The sequence below is a fragment of the Eleutherodactylus coqui genome, chromosome 8, assembly GCF_035609145.1.
Source record: "Eleutherodactylus coqui strain aEleCoq1 chromosome 8, aEleCoq1.hap1, whole genome shotgun sequence".
Taxonomy (NCBI): domain Eukaryota; kingdom Metazoa; phylum Chordata; class Amphibia; order Anura; family Eleutherodactylidae; genus Eleutherodactylus; species Eleutherodactylus coqui.
This window is the reverse complement of record NC_089844.1, coordinates 71,101,312-71,117,594: the sequence shown is the minus strand read 5'-3', so window position 1 is coordinate 71,117,594 and position 16,283 is coordinate 71,101,312.

Sequence of the window (16,283 nt, the reverse complement as noted above, 5' to 3'; positions counted from 1 at the left end):
TAATGGTTGGATGAATTAATGTTGAGACTAATCATCAGCTCATGTATAATGCCCTTAAAGCAGGGGTAGATGGGATCTGATAGGACGGATTATGACTGTCTGTTAGGGTCCTTTTTGCACGAGAAGACTGTTTCGGCGCTTAAGCTTTTACCTGGGTGTGATATTCACTGAATGGAGGTGGAGCAGGCTGCAGATCTTGGGTATTCGTGCAATATGTCTCCAGCGGAAGTATGGGTGGAGACATGGGTTGGCTGCCCAGAGTTAGAGGAATGCCCCGGTCACGCCCCTATATTCGGATTGGCTAACAGATGTGTGTCTGGCAGTGAAGTAACCCCCCCAGCGTCCGGGGGCTGCAGGCAGGCCCTACAGATAATATGTTGGGCCTTCTATAATGGCCGGGTCTCGTTGTTGGCGCTGAGTGACAGGCTGCAGCCGGCAGAGCAGAGATGTCTGCGGTTGTAAAGTCTTCCATGCCGGCTTCTTGGTACCACCGCACGAGCTAATCTGCAGGTGACATACGGGGAGAAAATGCTGTCTGAGCTTGCAGGTGGATGTGGCTGTGCGGAGAAGGTGTGTTACTGGCAGCCAATGGGACATTTGTGGGCGTTACCTGGTGTTACCTTCTAGCTCAGGCAGCCAAGCCATACTTTCGGTGTCGACATATTGCACTAATAGTTAGATCGTGTTCGCCCACCTGCATCCATTCACAGTAAACAGGCAGTCTTTCATAGATAAACAACTGCCTCTATAAACAGGCTGATTGTTGACCGATATTTATGCCTGCCTAAACTAAATGGCTAATGATGAGCTAAACGAATTATCGTTTATAGTTCAGTCACTGGCAGTGATTACGCAAAAACTATAATTCAGTTTTGTGCGACGCAGCGATAAACTGAATGATATTGTTCCGTCTGAAAGGGTCCTAAACCTTTTGTTTCTGCCACACGATAACTGGGGACACTTGATAATTAAGATAGCTGATTTTACCAAAGGGGGTAGAATTTTCTATAGCAGCAGTACCATATGCACAAGTATATACAGTTCTTTTTGTGCACGGCATTTTTATCCTTGCAGAGTCCACCAGTGGCTCAAATAATGTCTGATTGTAAATTAAAAGACAGACATGACATGTAGCTGCCATCAGAGTAGGATGAAAATGTTCATATTGGGCCATTAAAATCCATCTTGATGATCCTGCCTTACCTCTTCATTCCATTAAGCCAGTTATACAGCGCCAGCCATATGGCAGAGATTCAACTCTAAATTCATCAGGAGAGAATTATTCCCTTTATTCCCTCGGTATTCATCCCATTGATCATTTTAGCACAAAGTTAGAAAGTAAGGTTTCATTATCTAAATTTTCTACCAAGAATTTCTAACGCCAAAGTCGTTGTACATTATGGTTAAATAAAACTATAGAATGACAGGGAAACAGGTTGGATTGGTTCCATAAAGTGGCTACGAGTACCGCATGTGTAGACTTCATAAGTTGTAGACTTTCCTGGCTTCCATCTCTAAAGTTATTGTAACCGTACAGAAGGGAGAATAGTGAACACATTCTGGGGAAGGGAGGCCCCACCTGTCTCATGCCCTTCACTGCCTAGGCCATTATTTTATCATATTTTTATTTTACTTTTGCTACCTTTTAACTCTTATAACCCCTTTAGGGAAATCTGAGGGTCCATTTATTTGAGAGCAGTAAAGACCATGCTTATTATATGGTTATATGGGACCACGATCATCTGATTACAAGGCTCAAGCTCTGATTTTGGAAGTGAAAGTTGCCATAACCTGGCAACTATGTGGTAGTAGTACATGTTGGCTATTAAGATGATTGGTCATTCAGAGCCACTGGTCTGGCTCATTGCCTCGCTTAGGACCCACCTCTATGACGTCCATATGTCTTAATGAGACAACCTGGGTGTCATCTACTGAAGAGATTTCTCAGAATCCTGAAAGGATAATCAGCTTAGTTATATATTTATTCATTTCACACTGTTATGACGTAGCATAAATAGGCAAGTTTGGAGTTGTCCTACAAAAAGAACCTATCCCCTAGCCAAAGAATCGGATAAAGGATATCTGATTAGTGAGGATCGAACGATCACTTATAGAATGGAGTGATGGTCATGTAATTTTTGTTTTGAAAGGTTTTTATTCGTATTGAGCAGCATAACAGGGAAATTGAAAGTCACAATTTTTCCTTGCAGGATGCAATATTGACAAGATATACAATAAAGCTTATGAAAATGTTCTTTACAAGGAAAAATAAAAGTGTATATGAGTATAAATTACAAATCATGGGGTAATGGGGTTATTAATTCCCCCCCCCCCCCCCCCCCCCCCCTCGACCAAGCTGGGTACTCATTTTACCAACCTTGCAAGGATGGAAGGCTGAGTTCACCTTTAGCCAGCTATCTGAACCACGCGGTGATTGAACTTGCAACCTTCAGGTCATGAGTGAGAGCTTAGGGCTGCATTTCTGCTGCCTTAATACTCTGCGCTTAATAGTTAATCCAGGGTCGCCAAATATTTGAAAAGACAGAATATCAGTTCTAACCACATTAATTCTGTTGTATAACTTTATAGTAGAGACTTTGTTGATGACTTCCTGAAAGGAAAGGGTAGGTAATTTCCATCTGGAGGCTATATGGAGTTTCGGTGCCATACAGATATACTGGCAAACGGTCACCCAGAAGGAAAGCAATAGGGGGGATCTGGGAAGCGGGCCCACAAGGAGACAATTAAGTGGTTGGTGAATCTGAGACCAAAGTCTCATAACCACTGGGCATGTCCACCAGATACGAAGAGGGCTCCATATATCCCGACATCCCCAAAAACACAATGGGGAGGAAAAGGGGAAGCAGTAATGCAACCATTGGGGTACCAGATGCGTTCTATTGAGAATGTTTATTGAGGTTTCTATATGGTAGATTTGGGGGGGGGGGGGCAGGAGTGCTCCTCCAGAGGAGTAATGAAAAGTAAGTAAGTGGACTTAGTGTAAATAGACCTGGAATCAGGGGTTCAATAGTCCCGGTCAGGAAGATTAGGGGCATATGAAGAAAGTCTGTTATTCTCAAGTTCTACACATAAAGGTGCTGCGTGATCTCCACAGATCACTGACTACTGTACTATCTGCGTGGCCTTATAGGATTTAAATAAGTTAGCTACTGGGAGACCTCCTAATTTATAGTACATGGTAGTATTTTTATTTCTAGGTCATTTATTAGACCAAATAAAATTAAAAATGGTATAGCAGGTATAGGAACTGGTATAGGGAGGCATCTAATAAGAGATACCAAACGTGGTAATGTCGCCATCTTTATAGTACTGATCCTCCCGATCAAGGATAGAAGAGGGTTCTCCCATTTCATTAAATCGGATGGAAGTTTCTTAGAAAAGGGGGGATTTTTAATGGGTGGAGGAATTTCTCTATCCCAAAGTTTAGCTGCCAAAAGATGGTCTGGCTTGTTGGCAAATCTAAAGTAAGTGGCCCCAGCCCACTGAAATGCCTGCTCTGCCTGATGGGATAAAATAGCATTGATCTGCAATTTGATGTCTCCAATATCTTTAGTTATAGACTATGAAGGCCATTATTGATTAAGAGTGTCTGAAAGAAAAAGTTGCCTTTCTAGAGCTTAAAGGGCTTGAGTTTTTTTGTTTTCTTTTGTGAAGCTAGTTTAATTAGCCAATTTATGTGATGGCCATATCTATATAGGAGTAGAGTCACAATTAGTGTTAGGCCCATTGTCAACAGGCGGATCTGAATTGCGGAAAGATCCACAGTTCAAGCCGCCCATAGGGAAACATGGGCGTCCGCACTTAAATTTACATATGCGGTTTTGTTTTCCGGATTCCGCATACGAAAAACAAACCACAGCATGCTCCATTTTAGTGTGGTTCCCACACGGACGGCTTCCATTGAAGTCATCTGAAGCCGTCCGATCCGCGGCCTGTCTGCAATTGACATTGCTGGTGGGCCACAGATTCCATGGAAAAGCAGGAGTTTGAAAAAAGAAAAACTGTACTGCGCATGTGTGCAGGCCGTGGGCAGGGTCTATTTCGGCTGCAGGCTCCCACATGCGGAATCCGACGCGCCCAGGGACATTAAGGCCTTAGGCCACCTGCACACAGCCGGGTCGGATTCCACAGCGGATTCCAACCCTACGCCCGGCTGGTGACCCCCGCGTACTTTTCCGCAGTCTTCATAATCTGTGCTGCGGATGTGCCAGCCGGCGCACATGTGCAGTACAGATTACGCCGTGCCGTTGCTAGGCGATGACACAGATCCCACGACCTTTCTGCAATGATGATTGCAGAAGGGCTATAAGATGGGCTGCTTCCATTGTCTTCAATGGGAGCCGTCCGTGCGCAATCCAGCTGGAGATAGAGAATGGTGCGATATTTTTTAATCTTTTTTTTTTTTTTTCCCCCGTGAGCAAAAAATCACAATTGATTTCCGCTTGTGGGCAGGAAAAATCGCTTTCCCATAGCATGCTATGGCAGGTATTTGCTGTGAAATCCGGAGGCGGATGCCCGCTCTAGATTGCGCAATGCAAATCATTCCGTGTGCAGGTGGCTCTATTGTTAAAGAATTCAGAGAGCTGTCATGAAATTTGGGGGAGAACTCAGGAACCCCAAAGTAAAGTTTAACTTAATCTCCATTTAAATTTGGGAGGCATGGTAGATAACCATAAAGTAGAAATGAAAACCATGTTGTGATCTGACCAAGAGCAAGGGAGATGTCTGAACGTCACCAAATATGGTAGCAAAGAGGAGGAGGTTAAAATATAATCTAGCCATGAAAATAAATGAGAGACTGGGGAGAAATATGTGAAGCTTTTTTTTTTTTTTGAGCCGTGACGTTCTCTCCAGCAGTCGGCAATGGAAAGTGTGGTTAAAGTATCCGACCATTCTCTTCTGTGTACATTAGTGAGCCTGTCAGGTTTTGTCGCTGATCTAATGTCTGAGAGAATGTGAAGTTGAAGTCCCCTGCCCAGATTAGTTTTGCTGAGGGTTAGTGTAAAAGTTTACGACTGACAAGTAGGAGTGTAGGTAAGGGGTTTTCTGAGGGAGCGCACACACTGGGATAATTGCTACTTGTTGATACTACAGGTTTCCAGATATTATACAAAACCTGCCTGCTCCATCCACATCTGCCTGTTCTATATTAAAAGGTAGGGAATAGAGATGAGCGAACGTGCTCGTTTAGAGCAATTACTCGACCGAGCATCGCTTTTTTTCACGTAACTGCTTAATCGGGCAAAAAGACTCAGGGGGTGCCGAGGATGAGCAGGGGGTTGCTGTGGGGGGTGGGCCGGGGGGGGGGGGGGGGTTGGGAAGATAGAGCTCCCACCTGTTCCCTTGCTACACCCCGGTGCCCTCCGAATCTTTTCGCCCGAGTAGGCAGTTACTCGAAAAAAGCGACGCTCGATCGAGTAATTGTCCTAAACGAGCACCTTCGCTCATGTCTAGTAGGGAATTGTGGAGGAGAGTTAGCACTCCCCTGTTTTTTGGAAGCAGAAGCTACATAAAATCTGGAGTACTGTGAGTGAAAATACTTGGGGACCGAGGATTGGGAAACTGGGTCTCCTGGATACATATGGTATCAGGTCGGTGTTTCCAGTTAGTTTTATAAATGATTGTTTCCTTTTTCGAGGGGATTTAGAACACTTCATTCTTTTCTATTGAACTGCCAGAGATTACAAGCCTTCCTCATCCAGTGACGGACATAGAAATGAACGGAGTGGTATTGTACCTGTTCATTTGAGGACACGTGGGATGTATGTCCTCATGATGGATGGGAGTTCCAGTAGTTGGACCGCCACCAATTAGATACTTGGTTATTTTCATGGAATAACCTCCATTTAAATTACAAAGCTCCGAGTCTCTATGGGATCTGTAAAGGCAGCCATTTTTTTGCAATGTGGCATTAAATACTCTTGTCTTTTTTTACATATAAGAAAAAGAAGTATAATAGAGGTGATACCTTTATTGGCTAATCAGACCAGTTATATTTGCAATAGGCTACTTAGGCCTCTTCACCATGCTTGATATAATGAATTTTGCTGTGCCAGCCTGACAATAGAGGCCAAGTAGTCTCGAAAGCTTGCCAATATAGTTTTTTCTGGTTTGCCAGTATAGGTATCACTTCTTTTTTAGTGTTATACAAGAGTATTTCACATCACACAGACTTGTCTGCTAAGACGATACCACGCTATTTTTGCACAACGTGACCAGAGAGAATCGGTCAAGGTTTTTTGTTCTTCTTTATGGGAAATGTTCATTTAATGTCTTATTATACTAATGTAGATAGAAGGGGTTACCTGGTCGTGTCACTGATGTCCTGGCATCTGCAAGGGTGACAGGGTCACAGCATTCACGGCTGTCAAGTGGAAGAGCTGTTTTTCACAGAAGTATGTCTCCTCTTTGAGTTTGCTGTGATGTGGATTACCATTTGTTTAGACATTTACACAACAGAACTGGATCTCATGGCCACCACCACGAAGTTCCTTTTCTCAATTGCTAGGAATTTGAGACCCCTGAAAAGAGCAGAAGAGCTGTCTGCAAGTGTTTGAAGTCCCCTAGTCTTTTCTTATGCATCAGAGCTGTAGGGGATATTGCAAAAGGACCAGCAATTCATGTAGCTTGTCCCACTGGCTCTATAGTTGAGAAACGGTTGTCACTTGTCACATTGCCGGTCAGGGTGAGGACACGGGGCTGAAACTCGCATCCAGTGTTACATTTGGAGCTATATTCTGCACGCACTCCTTTCTCATTACTTATTGGCACAAGTTCTCTATGTGTATGTATGGCTGTGAATGGTTCATATGATAACCTTTTGTCGTCTACACTGAGGGCTGACATATTTACTGAAAGCTTACTATAACACTTGCTTCTTGTAGCATCTATAGAAGCCAAAACATAGCAAGTAAGAGACATGCACCTTTTTCAATCTCACAACCTTTCACAGATGACGTAGCTGCTAAGTTCAATAAATCTTCATTCACTGACAGTAATTTGGCTAAATAACTCCACGACTTTTTCTTGTTGAGCAATGTTCAGATGCAGATGTAGCAGAGCTAATTGTGATTTCAGGATGGGTTATCACAGTGTTCTACAGAACGCTTTAAATGACAAATCTAGTTCCACAACATTTGTTCTATAGTACATTGTTACTGTAAGGGTCGCCATACACCTTAGATGTTAGTCAAATGTTCTCCTACCTGACGTGTCGCGATGACTATATCTGTACAGCACTGGAATATGTATGCGCTAAATATACATATACTCATGCACGAATAAAAGTATCAGACAGTTGAAATTCAACTGCCCAATTTTCATCTTCCCCGACATCTGCTGTCAGCGGAGAGTCTGGAGACCCCATTACACTTTAGGTAACACTATGTAACAAGCGCACTTTTTGTTCCCAGGTAATAATACTTAGTTCTTGATGTCTTGTGTCACAAATGTTTAGCAAATGCTATCAGAAGCTTTAAACTTTGGGTTTGTGTCTATAAAAAATATTTATTTGAAAAATTCCTACTATGCAATAAAACCTGTGATTTCTTTCTTATTCTAGTTTGCATGATTTTAGTAAACCTAATTCAAATCAAGCAACATTAACATTTATTCATACACAAAGAATACTAGGTATAAAAAATGTATATTTTGTTCCCAGTTCACATGCAGCTGTAATGTACCTTTGTGGAATAACAACGTTAGTTTTGTACCTGTTAAGCCAGTATTTTAACTGGCCCTGTATGCTATGCAGCTTATCCCTGCATGCATCACACCTATTTGTGAAAGACTGCACGCAATGTCATTGCGTGTGGCACATGCATCTATTTGTTTTTGCAAGTCTAGAGCTTCCTGGAAATCTGAAGTAATGGTTTTGCCATAGCCTAAAGAAGGACTTGCATCTTCTTGAGGCCATGGGAAAACTAGTGTGGATACTTTGTCTGATCGTCTCTTGCAGACAATAGAAAGGTAACATGTAGCAGAGTTTTACTTGTCTGTGATAACTTGTTGCAGGAAGTTATGTTATCTTAAGCCATTAAGTTATTGTTCTCTTATATTAACACCACTAAACCCATTGTAAAGTAATTGAAATGGTAAATAAACTGTGGCACAGAAGATATGAGTTACTCATGTTAAACTTGTTTGCATCTGTACTCCAGATTTCCAGGCAGCTCCAGACTTGCAAAAACAAACAGATGCATGCACAGTGACACATTTGTTTGCAGTCTGTCACAACTGGGTGTGATGCATGCAGCAATATGCTACATAGGATATATGCCCAGCTAATATACCAACTCAATTGGTACAAAACCAAAGTTATGACTCAATAAAAACACATTACCAGTTACATGTGACCTAGGCAACACGAAGCTAGCATTAAATTCCTGGGAACACAGATTTATTAATGACTTTCACACTTAAATTACTGGTCATATAAATGTTGGGATCACGGCTATATAGATGTGGATTTGTTTTACTTGATATGGCCATGCTGCATACATTGAAGTCTGTGGGTGCACCCGCTACACCTGTATTCCTACATCTGTGGTCCTTGAGAACTCCTTTTGAGTATTGAATATTTGAGAGCTTTTGACTAATTCCAAAGAACTACCTTAAAGAACAAGTGACAAGTACAGACACATTTCACTTTTCTTTCATTGATCCATATCTTGATTGTACATAAGACAAAAATACTGGGAGAGACTTACTTAAACTAGTATCTAATAAATTTGGCACATTTTTGGAGTAGGTGTCGATTTGTGCAGAAATCTGCCACGGTTTCTGGTGAAAATCATAGTAATTGTGTCTATCAACGGGAGACCCCTGCACCCACTCTTCTCACCATTCTTGAAAAGTGGCGAGAGAAGCCTCAAACAATAAAAAGTCATGAATCCATCGTGCCAATGTGGTGTGCACCATGCTTTTCAACGTGAGAATTGTTGTGCAGATGCATTATGTTTCTGAAGGGCTGAGCTCTGACAACTTCTCATGCGTTTTTTGTTTTAAATAGAGGGCAGTTGTCACAATACTAGATGAAATGGATTACTGTAGTCTATATGGAGAACACACAAAGGAAAATCAAAAATCAATAACCTAGTAAAGGTACCTTTTACACAAGGCAATTAGAATAATCACTTGAAACAACGACTGCCCGTGTAATCGTGAATGGAGTCGAGTGGCTGGAAGAGATTTCTGGCACGCTGCGCCTCCATTCAGTGAGTGGTCATTACACCTGTGTGAAAGCACAGGAGCAGCAATCAATGGGGCCACAGTTGGTTGCTTAAGTACCCTTACACTGACAGATGATTGGGAACAAACATTCGGACATCCGGTCATTGCCCTGTGTGAAGGTGCCGTCGATCAGCTGATAAATGAGCCAGTGCTTGTACGTTGGATGATCCATCTGTTATGCATCACCAAAAATTGTCACTCGTTTGTAGCACATGGTTTTGTGTAAACAGGGCTGTGTTGTAGACAGCAATGGAATTGTATGCGCCCGAACGATTATATTAATGATCGCTCGGGCACATATATTAGTGCCAATCGCTCCATGTAAATGGAGCTGAGAGAGTGCCGATCAACTTGCAAAAACACCAGTCGCCCCTGTTTCCTGGAAGAAAATGTGCTAGTATAAAAGCACCTTTAAGAAGCATATTTTCGGTCTCTACTCAATGCAAGAAGTACCTTATATCTCATTTATATTGTAATCACTGTATTTCTCTTCTTGTATACCATATCATTATGAATATGCTGGCAGTAGGCCTACAAAAATAATTGATGGATGGAGAATTGATAAGCATAATATCGCCATTTTAACGCCTTGTTTGAGCAGTGGGCTAATGTATCACCGACAGTACTCCATGTCATCAAAGGAGTTAATCTGGAAGGAAAAATGTTTTGTCCTTATTAGGAGATAGCACAGATGGTTTTGACTTGAACGCTGCACTGATCTGTTTCTTATCCAACTCTTGTAGACCCACTGAGCTGGATGCTCTGGTATTCGGACATCTGTTCACAATCCTCACCACTCAGCTGACTAATGATGAACTCCAAGAAAAAGTAAAAAACTACACCAACCTCGTTGCCTTTTGCCGAAGGATCGAACAGAACTATTTTGAAGATCACGACCGGGACAGTTCTTCCAGCTCCTCTTTAAGATTACCCAGAGGCCCTACACTGCCCTAGGATTGCCATATTGTACATTTTTGGGAAACTTGTGATGATAATTGCCATATTTGCTATATACAGCACATACAATAGATAACCCTTTGTATTCATAGAACTATGTCTGCATTATAATAAATCTAAAACCAATGCAAGAAGACTACACTTCCTTCTTTTTGATCTTACTCAAAGCCTCTCGCCAAGATCTGTAGAGATGTAGCATATAGCGGCTTCAGATCCTGACAGGGGAAGAACAAAGGAGACATCATTTGCATCACACGCCAGGGATTATAGTGTAACTTTACATGAGTTGCTATAACTACTGTTTTCAGGGTTTAACAAGGAAGCACTCAGAAAATCTGTGTGTTTACAAGGTGATTAGCTCCTGTAACAGATTAGCATCCCAAAGATGGAAGTGCCACGTTAATCTAGTTAAGCCAAAAAAACAACTTTAAGGGTCTTTAACATGGCTGTACCTAATGTCTGTTTCCTTCAGTTTTTTTTTTTTAATGGTACAAATTTTTGTGCAGAAGGGAATAGGAAGGTAGGAGCCATTGGGCAAAAGTTCTGTTACAATCCGATCCCTTCACAACCAAAAACTACAAGGGAGATTGTTAGCCTCACTCTTTCTCCATGAATGTTTGGTTTCCCCTTTTATAACATTTTGGACTGTGTTTTGTGAAACCACTGCAAAATTCCACATTTTTACTGTGGAACTTTAGAGATATGAGCGACTTCAACAGAGGACTGATCATCGGAGTAGACTGTGCCAGATTTTCAAAAACTACCAACCTTGTGGGGTTTTCTCAAGCAACGGTGTTGAGGGCTATGCTGAGAATGTTGTGGTAGAAGTAAAAAAATCCAACGAAAGGGGATTCTTTGGGAATAACTCATCAACAAAAACAGGTCAGAGGAGAAGATTTAGAATTCTGATGAACGAGCTATGTGCAGTGTAGCAAATTGCAACTACAGTGCTAGTGCTCGAATTAACATGTCTGAATGCACACCACCTCATTCCTTGGCGCGTCTTGGCTATGACAGCAGATGACCACATGTCTATAACCTGGTTTAGACACAATGATTATCGCTTAAAAGATGCCTTTTGAGCGATAATTGTTGTCTTCATTTATAAGGCAAGGTGATCACTCAACCGAGTGGGGTATGCAGAAGACAAGTGCTCTCCTTGGAGCATTCAGCTAGTATACAGCTGAGCTCTCCGAGCGGGGTATGCAGGAGACAAGCGAGGCCGCTTGTCTTCTGCATCCAGCTGTTCTCTGCTCGGAGTGCTCGGCTGTTATACAGCTGAGTGCTCCAAGCGGGGTATGCAGAACATAGCTGGACCGCTGTGTTCTTCATACCCTGCCTGTGTTTAGGTAGCGGGATACAGCTGAAACAATAGTATCAGCTGTATCCTGCAGTGAACTCCTGATAAGGCTGATCATTCTCTTCCAGCATGCTGAAAGAGAACGGTCAGTGATTCGGTAATGAAAACTGCACGATGCTTTTGAGCCATAATCGTTGTCTTAAAGGGGTTGTCCCGCGCCGAAACTGGCTTTTTTTTTTTTTACATAGGCCCCCCGTTCAGCGCAGGACAAACCCAAGGGATGTGTTGAAATAAAAAAAAATAATTTTACTTACCCGAATCCCCTCTCTGCAACTTCTTCCTTCTTTTCCTCCAAGATGGCCGCCGGGATCTTCACCCACGATGCACCGCGGGTCTTCTCCCATGGTGCATCGTGGGCTCTGTGCGGTCCATTGCTGATTCCAGCCTCCTGATTGGCTGGAATCGGCACACGTGACAGGGCGGAGCTACGTGATGACGCGTAGAAGGGGGCGGAGCCAGACCGCCGCTCGTGCCCGGACCGACCAGAAGGGAGAAGACCCTTCTGCGCAAGCGCGTCTAATCGGGCGATTAGACTCTGAAATTAGACGGCGCCATGGAGACGGGGACGCCAGCGCAGGGAAGGTGAGTATATAACTTCTGTATGGCACATATTTCATGCACGATGTATATTACAAAGTGCATGTATATGGCCATACAGAAGTGTTTAACTTAACTTGTCATCGCGGGACAACCCCTTTAAGAGAAACAGAAAAGCAAGACTCCAGTGGACGAAAGAGGGCAAAAATTTGAGCACTGGAAAAACATCACCTGGTCAGATGAGTCCAGATTTCTGTTGTTCCATGCTGATGGGAGGGTCAAAATTTGTCACAAGCAGCATAATAATCTTTTTATTTGTATAGTGCCAATTTATTCTGCAGCATTTTCGAGGCACATGGGAAATTCAAACAATACGAAAATTACGGAAAATACAAAAGTTACATTTGGTATTCAATTATTTGGAAACAAAGGGGGGTGGGGGTGATACAGAAGGTACAGGGGCAGGGGGTGGAGCAAGGGGGGAACACAGCAATGTGACAATAACATGTGATGTAAAGTGTTTTGGGACACAAACGGGGTGGGGATAGTGCAGAAGGTATGAAGCAGGAAGTGTACATGATAGGCAAAAGTAGAAAACAATAGAGAGGGGCAGGGGGCATATTGTTGGGATGAGGGACTAGATCAGGAGGTTTTGTATGCTTCTATGAAGAGATGCGTTTTTAAGGTGCGTCTGAAGTTCCATGTGTCGGGGATTGTCTGAATGTTTTGGTTAAAGCATTCCAGAGGACCGGTGCTGCTCTAGAGACGTCCTGGAGGCGACCATGTGAGGTTCGTATTAGAAGGGTGTTTAGTCTGAGTGTGTTAGCAGAGTGGAGTGCGCGGGTAGGTGATGTATGAACAGGAGGTAAGCGATGTACAGTGGCACAGTGTCATGGAGAGCTTTGTGGATGAAGGTGATGAGTTTGAATTCAGTTCTGTAGTGGAGGGGTAGTCAGTGCAGTGACTAGCATAGTGCAGCGGCATCTGAGAAGCAGCTGGATAGGAAGATGAGTCTAGCTGCCGCATTTAGTATGGATTGGAGAGGGGAGAGTCTGGTGTGGGGAAGGCCAATGAGCAGCGAGTTGCAGTAGTCAAGTCGGGAATGGATGAGGGCAACAACAAGTATCTTTAGCTTGTCTATGTTGAGGAACAGACTGATTTTGGCAACATTCCTGAGGTGCATGGGGCATGTTCAGGCTAAAGATTGGATATGGGGGACAAATGAGAGGTCAGAATCCAGTGTGATCCCCAAGGCAGCGGGCGTGCTGTCTGGGGGTTATGATGATGCCAGATACTGATATGGAGATGTTGGTCGGAGGTTGGCTGGTTTAGGCCTAGAAAGACAAGGTCATCAGTTTTTGATAGGTTAAGCTTGAGAAAAAGGGAGGACATGGTGTTAGAAACAGCAGACAGACAGTCGGTGATGTTTTGTAGGAATGGTACTGAGATATCGTGGGAAGAGGTCTATAACTGGGTGTCGTAAGCGTAGGGTTGATATTGGAAGCCAAATCTGTGAATGGTTTGTCCGACTGTGAAGATAGAGAGGAGAAGGGGGCCAAGGACAGATCTCTGTGGGACCCCAACAGTGAGGGGGAGCAGAGAAGAGATGAAGCCAGCGAAGGTGACGTTGAAAGAGCGGTCAGAAAGGTAGGAGGAGAACCAGGAGAGAGCAGTGTCCTTTAGGCCGATGGAGGGAAGTCTAGCAAGGAGGAGATCATGGTCAACAATGTCAAACACAGTGGAGAGTTCAAGGAACATGAATCAATGAACCCTTCATATCAGCTATTCAAAGCATATCAGTACCCCCATTTAATTTGCAGCTACCTGCAAGTAGTTTTTTTTGTCCACATTGGCCAATATTCCTGTACAACGATTTCATCACCTAGTGGAATCTATGCCATGATGAATGGCTGTGGTTCTGAAGACCAAAGGACGTCCAACAGGTTACTAGATGATTGTCTCTACTACCACGACTATTCAGTGTATTACTGTACTTTATTCCCTGCCTGGATATAACCCTATGGATATCGATTTACATTCCTCCTGTTTTAAAGAAACCAAAGGGTCAGTTGCTGGAAACTTGGCTGTGTCACACAGGTCATAAGTGGCTTACCTTTTGACCCAGGATGCCATTACCTTATCAGCAAATATTGACTTATCATTTGTTAATTTATGAACAGTAGGTGTTAAATCAACAGATTAACCAAACACTCATCTGGTCATATCAGTAGACTGTGTGCTAAATAAACATGGGGTAGAGTATGAACCCAGGCTGCGGTATGGGCATATTGCCTTTTCAAGTAGTGAGTAGCAGTTAAGGGTCAGCGGTATGCATCAATCTGAAGAGGTTGTCAAGGATCAGACAAAAGGACCTGCTACTTTTTTTTCCTTTTTGAAAGGTATTACAACTGTCCACAGGTTGTATCTGGTATTGCAGCTCATCCTTAATTAAAGAAAAGTGGCTGACGTGGCATATAAGACACAGCCCATGGCTGTGGACAAGAATTGGGCTGTTTCTGGAGACAGACTCTTCTTTTTTTTTTTTTTACTTCTTGTAAGTCTGGAAAACTCTTCTTTTTTTGTACTTGAAAATAAATACCTAAAATAAACAAATCTGCCCATAAAAATAGGTCCTTGGGTTGTCTCTTCTGTCATGTTAATAAAGCCATACCCCATATCTGTTTCTGAGCCAAGTAGGTGACGACCATCGTGGCTTTCATTAGGAGTCTACAGGAGTATGTCTTAGGACTCCTGTATATAATGTCATGTTCATGAATACTGCACCACGACTCCTGTACCCACTGCTAATATGGCGACTCTGTGATTCATCATATGTCTCATAGAAGCAATGGGATAAGATGTTGGTAGTAAAGTTTGCATTGCATCATGCCTACTATTAATATTTTTTTTTTTTTAAGAAATAATAGATCCATATGACATATCTGTAAGGCTTTTTTCATATTGTAACACACCAGCCTAAAAGAGCCTAAAATGGTTATTTGCATAAGATCTAAGACTGTTAGATGGCAAATAGGACAATTATCTAATGTAGTACATCAAAGGCTAATGTTTATCTGTGTTAGGCATATTTGTTTTCTAGAAAAGCTGTGTGACAGCCTCAGTGGAACATTTGCCGTATTGGTTGTCCCCAGTTTCCTCAGAAGCAGATATTGTTCTGGAAATTAATATAACTTCTGTTTTTACACAATTAATAATTAACGTTTACTTCCAACTTTAACCTTACAGTAGATCCTATTTTATAATTCATCTTCATAGCTATTGGAATGCTGTTTTCCCCCCCTGCGGCGTTCCAAATTCTCTTATTTCCCTTCACACAGTTATGGAGGTAAATTATAAAATTCTGGCTACTGGCAGCTACCACTAGGGGGCACTTGCTACATACAGATTTATACAAATCCCATTTGCATTGATCATATGTACAGTACTGTGTAAAGTTTTAGGCCAGTTTGGAAAAATGCTGCAAAATAACAATGCTTTCAAAAATTGAAGTGTTTGAGTTTTTTTGTTTTTGTTTTTGTCAATATAAGAAAATCCAAAGTGAATGAACAAAGGAGAAATGTAAATCAAATCCATATTCGGTGTGACCATCCTTTGTTCTCAAAACATCATCAGTTTTACCAGGCACACTTGCACGCAGTTTTTGAAGGAACTAAGCAGGGAGGTTGTTCCGTACCTCTTGGATAACTAACCAAAGATCATCTGTGGATGCAAGTTTGTGCAAATCCTTCTGTCTTATGTCATCCCAGACAGATTTGATGATGTTCAGATGGGGGCTCTGTGAGAGACATATCACTTCCCAGGTCTCCTTGTTCTTTACACTGAAGATAGTTGCTAAAGACATCGGGCTGCATGTTTGGGGTTGTCGTTGTCCTGCTGAAGACCAAATTTGGAGCCAATCAGATGCCTTCTATTTTTGAAATAATTCTTACTTTGCAGCATTTTTTCCACACCTGTCTAAAACTTTTGCACAGTACTGTATGTATGCAGTAAACTCCTAAGCTCCCCCTAGTGGTGCCTTGAAGCAGCTAGAATTTTATAATTTTAAAGGCGTGACTGACCGGTAAAAGCAAAGATATGCAATTGCCATTTATATTTAAAAATAGTCCTCGCCTATTGTTTTCTCCAGCGATTCCGCACTGCAGCTCTGCCAGTCCCC